Genomic DNA, 17,094 nt, shown 5'->3' on the forward strand with positions numbered 1-17,094 from the left:
CCTCTTTACGTAGTAAATCAATCCATTATATTGTCTTAACTCAGTAGGGAAAGCAATTTTTTTTTTCTGTTTTAAGTTCTTTGATCTGATGCGTCTCTGTTCCTTTCTAATGTGGAACATACTTCTTTTACATCTTACATACTCAACTATCTGACTTTATTTTCCTTTAAGATTTTTTCTCCCTACAGTTACTTTCTTCTAGAACAATACTCTTTAATCCCGGATACGTTAACATAAATTTGCCTTGGATTCATTGCAAGATTCATAAACATCTCTGTTTATACATAAATATGTTATTTACAGAGGAGTTTATATTATTTTCTTCAAAAATTATTTCATCTTTTTATTACAAACTGATTTTCTAATTCTAATTCTGTAATTATGTAATTGTAATTGCACTATTTCATCATTTTATAATATTTAAAATTAAATAATTACATAAACATAGTTGTAATCATTTATGTTTTGCTATAACAGCTAAAATTTTCATTTATAGTTTTAAAATGTTAAAAATTATATTGAAAATCTTATTTATTTGGAATGTAAACTCGAAGCGTGGGGGAATTTGGTGTGGACATTTCTTGTGCATGACAAATTCGTTAAAAACTTAACCTGGATTTAAATCCCGGATCTTCAGAATAAAAGACAAGAGATTTCTATTCCGCTACAAATTGGTGGACTTTTGTATTACTCTCACATCTTACAGAATCATATTCAGTACAAAAATATTTAATTGAAAATTAATTATTATTGAGACACGGTGTTTTTTTAATTTAAACATTGTTATAAAAAAATTTTCAGACCAATGTTAAGATTTATGGCATTCAGTCATTTAAAGATTAAATCATTCTTGAGTTATTTTATCTGAAACGAGATTTTTTCCAGTAATTTAAAATTATTGTTTAAAACAAACTTTTTATTTGTTATTTTTAAGTCTGCTGAGGATAATGCAGCACATTTAAATAAATGCACGAGGACTACTATTATAATTTACGTAATACAATTATTACATGTGGACTAGATGAAGTCGTTCGGCGACTATACTGGAGTTGATCCACAAAAAATGTTGCAGACCCGGCTGGGAATCGAACATGGGAACTCTTGTGTAGCAGGTAAATACGCTACCGCGGCTTTTTTTAATTTTAATTACTTGTGTTGAACTAATACTTATTTAATGGTTATTTAATGGTATTTAAAACTAATACTTATTTTTTAATGGTTGTTTCTTTGGTTACAATAGTTTTATCTGGATTTGCTGCTTGTTTAGAAAATGATTTAAAAAAGATTATTGCCTTTTCTACTTTAAGACAATTAGGATTTATATATTTTACTCTTTCTCTTGGTTCTTTAACTCTTTGTTTTATTCATTTGTTAATTCATGCTTTATTTAAGTCATTACTTTTTTTGTGCTCTTTGTTCTGGATATTTTTTTCAATAAATTTTGTGGACTTATAAAAACGCTGTACGATTTTATTTACGCTGTGATTCGTTCCTTAGGATTTTATTTTAATTATTTCTGTGAACGCGTATTCTATTTGCCACCAAATCGATATTTTATATAAAATGCGCTTGTGCACATAACATTCACTGCATATGTACTTTTACTGTATTTAAATATTTTATATTAATGCAAAAAAATTCAATTTGTATTCATAATTTTGTATTAAACTAAATTCTATTAAAACTGAAGGAAAAAATAATAGGACAGCACTCTGCCGGCCGGTTGTGTTTTGCGTGTTCTATTCGTTGTTTGGCATGGGATCAGATCAGAGGGGAATCAGCTGTACTTGTGCTTGCTCTCATTGCGAAACCATCCTTTCGACTATCACCAGTACTGTGGTCAGTTCATAAAGTTAAACTCGGTTTCATAGTTCATACATATCTTGCGTTATTTTAATGTGCGTGGTTTTGTTTGAGATTGTGTTTTTTATAGTGTGTGTCTGTTATACTAAAGTAATTAATTTTTGTTAACCATTAACCAGTAAGGAAGATATATGTAATATTTTTCTATTTAAAACTTAATTAATTTGTGTTTTTTAAATAAGTTATTCCAACCAAAAAATTGGAGAGAGGATGATGCTATGATTTTCTTTTAGTTATAGAATAAGTTTTTGTTAGTGTTTTAATTATAAGAAGGAAATACTTGATAAATATATATCTGTTTATGGTATGTTTAATCTAAGTTTTCATTAAGTTTTCAACATTTTTATTGATAAAAATACCTTTTCGTCATTAAAAATTACAATATGCTTTTTATCTCTCTGTTCTTTTGTCAAATTTATCCGCTGAATAAAAAAATTGAAAAATATTATATGCTGGTGTTGCACAGTACAGAAATCTGATACTAACAAATCTTATTAATAATTAATATATTAAAAATAAAATGACAATTTTGTTAACAGTAATTGAAAGTGATTTTAAATACTTTAATTAGAAAAAACTCTATTTACTTAGTTAAAATTTATATTTACATTAGTAACCTAAATAAGATTTCTGAATATAATTTACAATTATTAAATTGTCTTTATCGTTCCTTTCTTTAGATGCTTTTTATTTTTATATAGAAGCAACAAATTAATAATTTTCACCGTATTATTTTACATCTAAAATCGGAAAGAAGCTTTATGATGTATAAATATTGATGAATATGATGTATTAAATATGATGTATAAAAATAACAAATTATATTTTCATAAATTTATTTTAGTTGCTATCAGTAATAAGTTAATAAAATTTACTTATATTCCATGTACGAGTAAGTCCATTATGTATAATTTTTTGACATACTCGTAAACTTTTAAATTATAATGAAAAAATATAGGATGGAAAAAATTTCCTTTTTAAATTTTTATTACGTTTCGCGTCTAAAAAGAGAACAGTTGAGATTGTAACATTTGCAGCGTACCTTAATCCAGTCTCAGGATGAAGATTATAAAGACGCTGCTATTAATATAACCTAAATTATCAGAGTGCAGCGCTGATACGGGCATTAAAATTCTTATAAAATAACTAAACCTTTAATTGTGTTTCAACTCAGGTACTTCGGAGTTACAGAACAGCTTTCGCTTCAGTACCGAATTAAATAAAATATAAATGTATAATTAAGTGCGTAGAATACAGTTTATATTACTTTATGAATTTATTTATGTTTAATGATAAAATGTGATGACCCGGATTCGCATGAATTCATTTATATTTTGACTGCACTACGAGTAGATGGTCAGTGGGAGGCTTTTATTTTATGTGAAATGTTACTGTTAGGTTACATGATAAAAAAATATTGTGTCATAACTTTCTCCGCGTACTGACAATACGGGTAATGTTGTGTTGTTAATATATATAGGCCTGCTTCACATAGATAAATTGTATTTTATTTATAATAGTAAAAAATAAATAATAAAATAAAGAATTTCTTTAAGATAAAAATAAACAAATAAGGAAATGTTACCGCAGTGGTTAATATTAACTTTTTTCTAATATATATATTTTTTATCATTCGTTTGATTATAATTGCAAAAATTAATTATACATTATTTTAATCAGTAACCTATGCTATATCGAGAATATTGGAAAACTATCATTTATCAGAATTTCTTTTTTTTTTAATTTAAGTTTATTAGATTATTGTGTTTTTTATTCAGCGGATTGTAAAACATATATTGAAAAAATTTGTAAACATTACCTACTGCAGTTTTTTCTTTTACCTTACGTTTAATTTGTCTATCTTTGTAGAAATAAAATTAAATTCTAATTTTGTTACAAGTTTAACGTTTCGAAAATTTCATTAATGGATATGTGCGAGCGCGTACGAAGGTTTACATATATGTACGCGCAGACGTACATAAAAATAACAGAGGTAATAAATTTTGTTCTTAGTTATCTCTTTAATCGTAAGATTTTATTCCCTGCTGATATAAGTCTTATTTTAGCTAAAACTAAAGAATGACTGTTCATCATTTATTTACGTTCTTTAATTTGATATAATAGTTCTACATTTATATAATTTAACTCAATTATATCAGAATTTATTACAGTCTATAATATTATAATGTAATTATTAATAATGTGAATCTATATATTATTAAAAAATCATTAGTTTATGTCATTTTTTAAATACATAAATACGTTTTAAAATGTTTTCTAACTATATTAATAATAATTATTGCTAATGACTGAAGGTGGTATGATAATTATTTTGTAAGCTTGTAAATTTATTTCTGGCTGTTTGTTATTGATCAATCATCGAAAACACATGTTTTAAACAAGAATTTAAACTTGTTGTACTCCATCATTCTAATCAGGTACTCTGTATAGGTGATGTCTAATCTTTTTATAAACGATAAATACTAAATATTAATAAATACATATATAATATATATATAAAACATACGTACATATACCTTTGGTAAATCAAAGGTACATATACCTTTGAAATCTAGTACGTATAAATAAAAGAAAATTGGAATAAAAATAATAAATTATTATTTGACTCGTTAATTGTTTTACATTTTTAGATTCTGTCTTTTAAAATTAAAAAAAAAAAAAATTTATAGATCAATTAAAAAAAAAACCTTTCGGCACGCTGGAAGGCGGAAGTAGATTTTACCGATGCTAAGTAGGGGATGAAAAAGATTGTCACCTTAAAGTTAAGAAAAACTTCAAATTTACTCAATACGACAATGGTTGCGTGTGAAAAAAGTTTTAAATGTTTATCATACGACAAGCCTCATCTTTTTACAATTCCAGCAACATTTTGGTCATCCCTTGCCGTAAGGGTTGGTCATATAAAAATTGTTCAGACGAAAGTTTTCGGTAATGTTCAGAGAACTTACGACCACTTTAAACTGATTCGATACTTTGCTGATTAAGAGAGGTATGATTATTTTTTGTCTTCGAAACCCCATTTTTTCACCCCCTGGGCTATTGGTTGGTGATATCAAAAACTTTACTTAGATAAGTTTTAGGCCCTTATCCAAAGAATAGTAAGAAATTTAAACGAATTCGATATTTTACCTAATAAAAAAGTTATAGCGATATTTTTTTCGAAAAAGTCTCCCATTTCCACCCCAAGGTCCGATTTTGGCCGTTAACGAACTCGACTGAGATTTTAGGTCGTTATATTTTATGTATCAAAAGTTATTGGCGCAAAATTATGGCAGTTATTGTGTCCACAAGAAAGTGAAATCTCGTGTGTATATATATATATATATATATATATATATATATTAACTTTTGAACTGAGGGTGGTTTTGGAATCTGGGGGATATGAAACGCGAAGGTATGTCAAAATTTTCCGGAAGTCGAATCATGATACCCATTACAATAGGTAGCTTTCTTCATAAGAAAGCTACCTTTTTGCTGATAGTTTCCAACTATCGTGAGAAACTTAACAGCAAAAATCCGTCTGTTTTATCTATATGAAAGTTATTTGCCTAATTTTTCGTTTTTTTCCTTTTGTTCAACAAAATATATACCCTTACATTTTTCCACAAGGGTCATCTGAAATTGAATTAAACTACGTACACATTAATTAAAAGAATAGCAATGATATTTGGCGGGGCTAGTTACTTCGTATAACTTCTTTATAAATGTTTGTTATAACGAAATTTCTTATAGTTTATAACTTGTGCTAACCTGAAATTTTTTTATCTTTATGTTTTTATCTGTCCTTGGCATTGTCGTATCCTTTTCGTTACTATACAGAACTAAAACGCTGTAAACTAAATAGTAAAGAATAATAATAAACTAAATAGTAAAGAATAATAATAAACTAAATAGTAAAGAATAATATTTAAAGTAAGGAATTAAAAGAAAAACAAATTTACATAAGAACGAAATTATTCTTTCTTAAAATATCAATTTAAAATTCGAAAATTTTTAAAAAACTGTCTATGGAGTATATTATTTTACGGCAACAATATAAGAACAGTGAGAAATTCGGAAACTAGAGGATTTTGTAATAAGAACTTAAGAGGAAATATTTTAAAATTAAGTGAACTGATAAAATTCGGAAATGAAGAGGATTTTATGGTGAATATGGGAACAAAGGAAGCTTAGTAGGTCGTAGATTACTAGACATCTAGGGCTAATTAATTTAGAAGTAGAAGGAAGGAAGGAGGTAAAGAAGATAAAAACAATAGAGGGGATTAAAAAATTACAATATTTAATGTATTCTCTTAAGAATATGCCCTGTGAAGAAAAAGGGAGCTAGAAATGCTTGTAACCTAACTGGTAATAAAATTAAGTAACTAATAATATTTAAGTATTAGATTAAGGTTCGATCAGTTCGAATTATGATAAAAATTGATTTACGATTACCTTTTGTTGCTTGTGTTACTCTACTTATTCGAAAAGGAACATTATATATCCTGAAATCTATTTTTTCTTTTTGTATTCCAGTATCTATTTATTTCTCAGGTACCGTTCATGTTTATTATCAATGAAATTGTTTATAATTCAAATTTTACACCTTCTATCTATTTTTCAGAATAAAGTATGGAATTAACAATTGCTTGAATATTCCGCGTAACATAACAGATTCGTATATGTTATATGGTTAGAGAAACTCACGAATATTGATTTTTGTGTTTAGACAAGGTGCTTTGTGTAAGAACAAAGAAAGTAAGAGTCCCTGTAGACATAAACGTGAAATGTGAAATATTTATCTCAGGAGGTAGTGTTTTCTCATTATTTTACCTTGAAGGAATTTTTTGAATCGTTCTCTACATTTTTTTAAATAAAAAAAAAATCTGAATGAATAATAATGAACTATAGAAAATCTGAACCGATTGAAATAATTTAAAAAGGTAAAACACAGTAGCATAAAGAATGAGATAAACGTTTTACATAACTCACCGGGTTGGTCTAGTGGTGAACGCGTCTTCCCAAATCAGCTGATTTGGAAGTCGAGTGTTCCAGCGTTCAAGTCCTAGTAGTTACTTTTATATGGATTTGAATACTAGATTGTAGATACCGGTGTTCTTTGGTGGTTGGGTTTCAATTAACCACACATATAAGTAATGGTAGAACTGAGACTGTACATTTCATTTACGCTCATACATACATCCTCATTCATCCTTTGAAGTAATACCTGAATGGTAATTCCCGGAGGTTAAACAGGAAAAATAAACCGTGTTATGTAATTGTTTTTATAATAATGCGGTCATGTTGTGTAGTGGGTCCACCGTGCCCCTAAATCAATGGAAACAGTCTAGTGGTAGTTTATATTCTTACAGAAAGCTTTTTTTTTATCCTGATAAACTTTCCCAACCTCTTCTTCTAAAGCAAAGTTAGAAGAATTATATTTCATGAATATTTTTTTTTTAATATTACATTTATTTCTAATAATTTATATTTTGAAATTATGAAAAAGATACAGATTTAATTTTATATTTTAATAGTAAATTACCTTAATTTTTGTATTTATTTTCTTAAAAAATTGTTTAATTTATTCATACAATCATTTTCAGTTACTGAATTAATTTACGATGTTTTTACATGTAAGAATTTGTTTCTTTGAGTAATAGTCATCAATTAGTAATTATTTTTGTGTACTAAGTAGTAATAATTTGTGTGTCCGTATTAAAAATTAAAGTTATTTAATTTAAAATTATTTTAAGTTAAGTGAAATGTTGTAATAAGATTTTTATTTCCAAAACTGCTTCAATTGTGCTGTAACGTTTTCATACAAACTATGTGAATAGCAAAACTCAGGAGAATTTATGTGGATGATCGTTTCATGTTTAAGGCCGTCAGCTGTGTAAAATGACTACTTCTATAAAAACTTAATTATTCAGTTTTATTATTTTCCAATAAAATAAAAACGCTGATGTTATTATGAGTTTTTATCAATTATTTTTAAAAGTAACTATTATTTAGACACGAACTAAATGTATTTCAAATAAAAATTCTTTTAAAATATATATGTTGACTTCTGAAGTGTGAAACTACTATAATTATCATATAATAATGTGGACTAGATTGATGCTGAAGTGCTACGCGTAAGGAAAGATAAACTAGAAAATCTCTTTCGAATGTTAGTTACATCAGTTGTTCAATCACAATTTTATTTTTAAATGATTTGAAAATTTTATTTTTACATCATCAATGAAGTAATAGTATATTTTTTCAGTGCTAAAAATTTTCTTATTCAGCTTTAATTCAATGGAATATACAGGTTCTGTTTTTAATTGAAGGTAATCACTTCTTAAAACTAAGAATTATTTGAAATATTAAAAAAAAAACTTTTGCGAAATTCTGCGCAAGAAAATCGACTTTTCGTTTCCGACGAAAAGTCATTTCGCAGTCAGAAACGCACTGATTTTCAGAGTACAACGCACTATATACATTCGATTAACGAGTAGACCCTATACATAAGCATAAAGTTTAAATTCACTCACCACTGTGATTCACTGCATAAGCGCGTATGAAAAATACACAAATACAAAGTCAACATAACCTCAAATTGAGCTTGTTTTGAGGTTGTCGTTTGTTGTCGACCTTAAATTGGGCGTAATTCAAGAAAGACTTAACCAATCTTCATCAAATTTTCACATGCACAACTTAAGACACATACCACATATATCTAAATTTCAATGAAGTTGATTCAATAATTTTGGAAATTTATGAGCCACAAATTTTATAAATAGGCATATATATAAAAAGTGAATGGAATATATATTTAAGTGAATGGTATTTTCGTACTCCTCAAATCTTAAAACATAAAGCTAATTTAGTTCCATCGTCGTCGAAAAGTAATATCTTGTAATATATTTGTCGGTGATCACTAGATAGGAATGTAGGTAAATAGCTCGGTTTATGGTGAAACATAAGATATTCTTTATCTTTCGTTTTGCAAATTTTTATTATTTCCAGTTATATAATTTTTCTAAAATAAAATCTTTGTTCTTTCTTTTGACTCTTTTAGTTTTGCAAATTAATAAAAAACAAATAAAATAGCCTACTATTAATTTAAAGATACGTACTCTAAAACAATATAAAACATTAATAATTAACTTTATCTGGTTTTTAAGGTAAATAGTCATGATCTAGTAATTCTGGTGCTTTATCCCTCCACCATTGGTTTGGCGCTGTTTAATTAGAATTCCTGCTTTTAACACGTTAACTAGGGGAAATACTGGGAAATTTCCTTTCAAGTAGTAGGGTTAAATGGAAGGCGTGTGCGGAAAGAAGCAAAAAGTATAGAAAGAGCGGCTGTCTGACTTTAATTTTTGAATAACAGTAAAAAAATAATCTAGGAAACTTTTACCCTTTTTACAGTTAATTAGAGAAAATGAGATTATTCATCTGATTTTTTTTTTTTTTTTTTTTTTTACAAAAGTATTAGAGATTTGCATAAAACACCCCTACTGAGGGTTGGTCGCTTGATGTATTATACCGTATCTGTAAAATTTTCATTTAAATAGATTATAAAATGCACATAGCTTTATATGTTAATTAACTTCACAAAAGGAAATACTTTTTAAGACATTTCTACATTTTACCAAAGCATTGTAGGGTTTCATACCTATTGTGTGTTGTCTGGCGAATCTACAACATTATGATTATATTTAACCTTTAAATTTCTTTAAAATCATGTAAAAATTCAAGTGTTTTGTATTTAGAAATTTTGTAATTAGAAAAGGGAAATTATTTAAACGGTTTCTTGAGTATATTTTTTATTTTTATAATTTTCTTAAATCATGCCTAAAGATAAAGTTAACCATATCTACAACAATCTGATTTCATAACTTCAAACTGTTTTACTCCTTTTCTAAGAGTATCTGAAATCATAGTTTTACAACTCAATCTGTAAAATTTAAAGAGAGGTTTGCGTTTGAAAATATAAGTTTACCCGGTCATTTGTTGTAATGGTTAGCGCAATTCTGGATCTGCTAATCTTGGGTTCGATTTCCAGTATGTTTGGCATATTTTTTTTTATTATTTCATCCATCTCCTCCTAGTCTTATTAATATCTGTGCAATAGCACATATCCGTGATTTTAATATTAAAGAATCATCTTATTCTTTAAAATACGTCTTTTGCACTTGGTTATAATAACGGAAGAAAAATTAATTATTAAAGGATTAATGAATAAATTCTTAATATTAAGTTATTATTATTAGTATTAATAGTAAATTTGTTACCAAAATATTCTGATGTAGAGAGAAAAATTATTTATTTGAAAAAGAATTCTTTTATCTTCTAATTCGCGTTTTCCATAGACATGCGGTTTAATAATATATATATATATATATATATATATATATATATATATGAATGTTTGTATGTCTAATTTGTATATAATATCTAATTTGTATATAAAAATGTCCCGCATGCATTCCTATACTATCACCCGATTGCGATGAAACTTTGGTGAGTTGTGCACAATCCCGCGAAGGTTTCTGAATTAGTTTGGGCCCGCTAGTAGCACTGGGGTCGAGATAATTCGAAAAATTGTATTTATGGCCCGATTTTGGCTCATATTCAGAATATGTGCTACTTACATGGAAAAAAATACGTCTGAAAAAAAATGGACCCGCTAGATAGCGTTGGAGTGTGTGTCCGCTATAGACTAAAAAATTACTAGACCGATTTACGCGCGGGAAAATGGGAAAGAAGGAAAAAGGGAAATTTCGGAAAAGTGAAAAAGGGAAATAATATAAAAGGGGAAAGGGTGAAACGGGAGAAGAGATAAATGAAAAATAAAATCGAAGAAAGGGAAAAAGGAAAATAGGGAAAGGGGGGAAAAGGGATAAATTGAACGGTTAATTTTTGTGAAGTTCCGTATTGTTAATTTTTTAAATATTTTATCAAACTTTCAATTGTGTTCCTTTAATCTATATATATATATATATATATATATATATATATATATATAATAGATTAAAGGAACAATATATATATATATATATATATTCGAATCTAGCAACAGGGAAGCATTGCCGGGTCTGCTAGTTATTAATAAAAGTTTCAACTAAATCTTTAGTTACTCTTGAAATCTTTGCCCTTTTCGTATTATACTAATAATAGTACATTTAAAAAAAAATATATATAAACAAAGTACAAACAAGTTTATGTTTTCGAAAGTTCTCTTTTATTGAAAATTAATACTTAGAATAAAAAAAAAACCTTGTGCTATCCTATATATTAACTAGTAACAGATAACTAAAAACATTTTGTTCGGTAGCTATTTATTACGATTTTTTGTATACTTTTTAAATGTTTTGAAAATTATTACATTACTGATCATTAGAACATTTTATACATTTTTGTTGCAATTTACTGTCAATGGAATTTGGAATTGTTTATCTGTAATTTTTTTAACATGATTATTGGATCTTATCCTTGTTTTTAATTTTTTTTTTTAAAACTGAGCTCATAAAATATTGTATTATCTGAAATTACTCCGATGTTATTTCTATTATAACACTTTTTTCTTATCATATTTGAACTATATATTTATTGATGTCACATACCATGCTATCATTTCTGTTTAAATCTTATCTCTTTTTATATTACCACATGTCATCATTATATTTAAAAATAATACAGATTTAACATAGTAATTGACATTTTAAATACAATTTACAGCAAAATAATTATTGCTGTGTTATGTAATACTCAATGTATTTTATGTATTGTTTTATATTTATTTTCCTTTTTCATTTATTTTTTTAAACAGTTTTTGAGATTCTTCAACAGTATTATTATCTGTTTAAAAATAAATAAATAAATAAAAAAAATAATAATAACAAAACGGATAGCCATTGTGTGTTTTTATAAAATTCTTAACTTTAATGTATTAATTTTTTTCTTTCTGAGATGATGAAGTGTGATCGTAATGCTGATGAATGTAATCATGATAACATGAAATGGATTTTTACTTATCAAAAAAGTAATGAATCCTAGTATTTTTATGCTTTTATTTAGTTTTTTCAACTCTAGAAATACAGGCTAATACCAAGCACAGTTAACTTATATTTTTAATAATGAAAAATTAATTTTGTGTAGTGTGAGAAAAGTTCCAAGCCAAAACTGAGTGGGATTCGAGCCTAGAACCTTGCGGATGAAAGGGAGATCGCTCTATTTATTCTAAAAATTTCAATTTTTTTTAAAATCAAGAGCTCTATAGTGTTGGAAAAGATTTAATATTTCGGTCTAATTGTGAAGTAAAAATGTGTTATTTTCATTTCGTAATACATCGATAAAAAGATATTTTTTTTGTTTTATATAAAGTTTTTTTGTAGATTTAAATTTTAAGTTCCTGCTCAACCAGTCCCTGTTGTGTACAGAAAATGTACCTTGTCGGGCTGAATGTCATAATACAAGTATTAATATTCATTCATTCATTAATCATAATATTCTGTATGTTCGGCTCAGTTGATAAGACAACTAGAAATCATATCCATTCCTCACCAAATTGGCTTGGGATGCTTATTATTGTTGAGAATTGTAATTTTCAGAAGTACATTACAGCTCACGTCAGGTTACCTACAACTATTATTACGGTTATCGCATTTAATGTACAAGATATATGATTAATAATTCATCACATACCATGCTATAATTTCTGTTTAAAAGTTATCTCTTTATATTACTAAACGTCGTGATATATTTATACGGAATAAATGTCGTCATAAAAGTAATACGGAATTAACTAGTAAATGATATTTTAAATACATATTTTCAGCATTCCGTTTGTCCTTCTTATCTAACAAATTAAAAAAAAAAATTGCTTTTTAAAAGGGTTTAATTAGGATTATGAATTTTTAATAACTGCAAAGTTACTGTATAGCTGAAAATATATCTATAGTTTGGGTAAAAATTCAAAACTTAAATTATTTTGACAGCAATAAAAGATAATTACAACGAATGATAATTTCGTTTTAAAAAAGAACTCTAGTGCTAACAACCGTAGTCTGTAAGAACGATCCACATGAAGATGATATGGTTAGAAATGTCTCAGTCATTAACTTATTTCTTTAATTAAGAATATCCGTTGTAACTGATAGAAATATTGAGTGTTTCTTTAGATTAAAATCGTAATCGGTTAAAATTTGTAAAATCTTCTATTAAACAAAATGTAACTGAGGCAATCGGCTGTTTGCGTGACGTATTAGTTGCGTATCTTTGAGTGACCTGTTTTGTTTTCTATGTATTAATTGAATTGTGAATTTGGTAAGGAACATTATTTGTGTTTAATCCGGTCTTGGAGCTGGTGAGTATTAAATAATATTTAAAATAATCCGCTACGGCCTACGTAAATAACGAACAATTGAGATAACTAGCTAACCCCAACATAACCTACTAAGTTCGGCTAATTAGACACTCGGCCCAGCTGATTGTCGTAAACAAACACTCCGACTCTGCTACTTCCTGTGAATAGTTATGAGTATGAACGCCCAAGTAACAGTATGTGAAAATGTATCTGAGAAGACGTCTGAGGGTAACGGATTACAAGCAATCTGGAATAATCACGATGAACCGTCGAGTGAAGCCAGTTGTTCAGGAAATGACGTCCGTCTTACTAAACAGATGAAGAAATTATGGAGTTACGCCACCGCAGCCAAAAAACTGACACCCCAATAAAACTCAAGCTATAGTACTAGACGCCATAGGTGATATTCCGATCAGTAACTAATGGTGGCCATCGGTAAATTAGTCTCTTCAAAAAATATCTTATATGCATCCAAGATCTCCATGAACCGAGTGTGTATCTACCCGGCGAATGGTGATTTTGTTAAATCGACAAAAACAGTAAAGTTAATGTTGGCAACTACCTTCCGGAGATTCGCCCCTTTTGCTGAACAAATTAAAACGAGAATTAATTTCTCGAACATGGTATCGCTGATATGTTAATTAAATAATATTAACAATTAATTAAATCCGCCTTACCAGCACATTGAGATAAGCTCTAGATCTTTTGGTTTACTTGAAAGCCATCATCAGGAGTTAAAAATATTTCATAAAAGTCAAAAATTAAACAAATCATAGGTTATAGTCATAACTGTCTGGTCTAACAGTATACCGAAGGAATATATATGTAACATATATGTATGTAAGACTAACGGTTATAATGTTGATATTGTAAACAAATTATATAATAAAATAAATATAAATAACAATACAAAACTATTACCAGATAAAAAGAATAAAATATATGTAAAAAAATGAATATACATCTTTTAGTCAAAAAAATGGAAAAACAATATATATAGAAAAGTGGCATAACACCTACATATTCTATTAATAATATATTAATTAAATATTTGAATAATAATTACAATAAAAAATCGTGTAATGATACCAAATTTTATAAATAAGGAATATACAGTCTTGTTTGTGAGAATTGCGACATGATATACGTGGGTATGACCAATCGCAAATTCTCCATACGTGCAAAAGAGCACATAAATAGGATTAAAAATAACAAACCAGAAAACTCCAACTTTGCCAAATATATAATACGAGTAGAATACGGTCATACATACAATCATAATAATTTCATGAAAATCTTACATGTTTCTTATACATAATATAATACTTATAATTTAGAAAAATATCTTATTTTCTGTAATAATAAAAATTTAATTAATGAAAAAAAAATGTTTAAAGATGATATAGTATTTAAAAACATACTAAATATAAAGAAATAATAATTTAATCCAATAATTATTTCTTTGATAACGTGGTTCCGTTTGATTTCATTTTAATCCACCAGAGTACATATATATTCCTTCATTATACTGTTAGGACTGGACAGTCATGATTACTTATACATTTTAACCTATGATTTTTTAATTTTTGACTTTAATGTAATATTTTTGACTCCTAATTCCTTTTATAACACCTGATTGGCTTTCAATTAAGCCGAAAGATCTAGAGCTTATTTCAATGTGCTGGTAAGGTGGATTTTATTAATTGTTAATATTATTTAAATTTAAACGAGTACTCCTCTCTAATGTGTGTCCAGTTACCCCAAATTAGATATTAGAGGAGGAACTTAAACGCTTTATCATCCGCCTTGGATCGGCGATAAAAATATCGGGTCGTTGTCCTAGAACTGGGCTACGAAAATGTCCTGAGTTTTCGTCGTCAAGTGTACGTGATGATTTTACAAAGTTACCAAGTATCATGAACCTAACCTACGATGATTCGCAGTATTGGATATATCTCTCGACCGATGCCGTATCCTACATCCTCTGTAAAAAATCGGGGAATGTAATGAAAAATTGCAACCTACAAGAGGGAAACCCCTGCAACCTGGAAGCGTCTTCAGGAATTTTAGAACATCGGGATTTAGAGACCGCTTTTCCTAGCCTCTACCAACCTCCGGAAGCACCGAGTAAGGCAGAAGAGGGCGTGGTCACCCAACTCTAGCTAAGACGATCATCGGGGAGACATCAGGAATGCAGCGGAAACGCCGAGCAATCCTCCAAACCAGCCTGTCAGTAAAATAAGATCAAAAGAGCCAAAAAAGAATAATGACAAACTTGATGCAAGCCTAGAACAACTAATGGAAATCTTACAAATCAAAGACAACTTCTAAATTCTGAATTATGTTGACTTTAAAAGCTTCCTGGAACGCTGCAAGGGAAACTCAGCGGTACTGGAGCTATCACTAGAATACACGTCCAATCGACGGAACTCATACATATGCTTCGGAAAACATACGTGAAAGTACCGGAAAGGAGTATTAAAAATAGGTTTACGTGCGTAAGTATTGGCGCGACACGTTTCGGTTAATGAGTCAATGGAGGCTGCTGAATTTACGAGCATGTCCGATGAGGAGTGCAACGACAGCAGCACTGAGATTCCTCCCGTCGATAGCCCGTTGACCGATCCAAGTGTATAGTCGTCCTTACGAAGAATTTCTCATACACAGGCAATATTCACCATATCAGTGACTCAATCCTGCAACGGAATATAAGTGGGTTCCACCCCCAGAGAAAAAAATTGCAGTTTCTTATTAATCGGCTTGGTCCGACTCTGATGTGCCTTCAAGAGACTAATTTTAAGGATAACTACTATGCAGTACTGAAAAGTTATAACGTTGTTCTCAAAAACAGGTTGAACGTTTCCAACGCCAGAGGTGGTGTTACTATTGAGGTAGCGATTAACCACTGCAAAATAACCAATATTTCAAGGGGATTGAACCCTAGATGGCTATTGCAGCACGCTGACTGGAATAGATTTAAGGAACTGATTTCTGAAGTTGTTGAACGTCTACATCTGACAGGCGACGGGGCACAAATAAATGAATATGTTAGGGACTTTGCGGATCTTGTAATGCGAGATGCTAAGCTAGTATACCCAAAATGTCTGGGTTCATTGGTAAAAAAACGTATTCCTTGGTGGAACAACGAATGCAAATTATATGCAAGCATTAAAGAATGCGTTCAACAGATACAAGTGGTATCGGAATGAGGTAACCTTTGTGGAATACAAAAAACGTCGCTCGAAGGCTAGTAGGACATATAAAAAAAGTAAACGCCAAGCGTAGTGCAATTACCTTGCTTCGTTTAACAGCCACACTCTCATGAGTGAAGTATGGAACAGGGCCAACAAAATCAAAGGAACCTTTAAGTCCAATCATTTACACGATCTGATTGAGAATGGCCGCGTAATACGCAACCCTTACGACATAGCGAAGATTCTAGGCGACAGGTTTTCACTGAATTCGAGTGACTTAAACCTAGACGACAATTTTCTGAGGATTAAGATCAGCGCTGAATTCAGCTTAGAGGAAATACTTCGGCGGGATACTAACATCAACCGGGAGCTGAACGTCCCTCTAACCTTGAGCGTATTACGGGTTGTATTTGCAAATTTAAAGTCTTCTAGCACTTAACCCGACGAAATATTATATGTCTTCATACGGGAACTCTCAGATGAAAGTCTCCACCACCTCTTACACCTGTTTAACACTGTCTTGGAGGAAGGAGTGTTTCCAGAAGTCTAGGGGAAGGCTGTAGTCATCCTTGTGACTAAGCCCAAACGTGACATCACTTCAACAGAGAAGTAACTTCTGATTACTTTAACATGCACCCTTTGCAAGGTGGTGGAGAAGATGATAAATAGCAGACAGAAATG

At 29.2% G+C, this 17,094-nt stretch overlaps 1 protein-coding gene across 7 annotated transcripts in view; it reads left to right on the forward strand.

Annotated features, from left to right (window-relative positions):
* Positions 1-17,094, forward strand: part of LOC142322063 (uncharacterized) — a 516,135-nt gene that overhangs the window by 78,434 nt on the left and 420,607 nt on the right. For 5 of the 7 annotated variants that reach the window (XM_075360700.1, XM_075360706.1, XM_075360704.1 and 2 more), the window contains exon 1: positions 1,723-1,839. The exons of 1 other annotated variant lie outside the window; for it this stretch is intronic. The gene's annotated coding sequence lies outside the window, so the exon portion shown is untranslated. One more of the 7 variants, XM_075360701.1, reaches the window with a different exon arrangement.

This window comes from Lycorma delicatula, chromosome 3, assembly GCF_047948215.1.
Source record: "Lycorma delicatula isolate Av1 chromosome 3, ASM4794821v1, whole genome shotgun sequence".
In the NCBI taxonomy this organism is placed as follows: domain Eukaryota; kingdom Metazoa; phylum Arthropoda; class Insecta; order Hemiptera; family Fulgoridae; genus Lycorma; species Lycorma delicatula.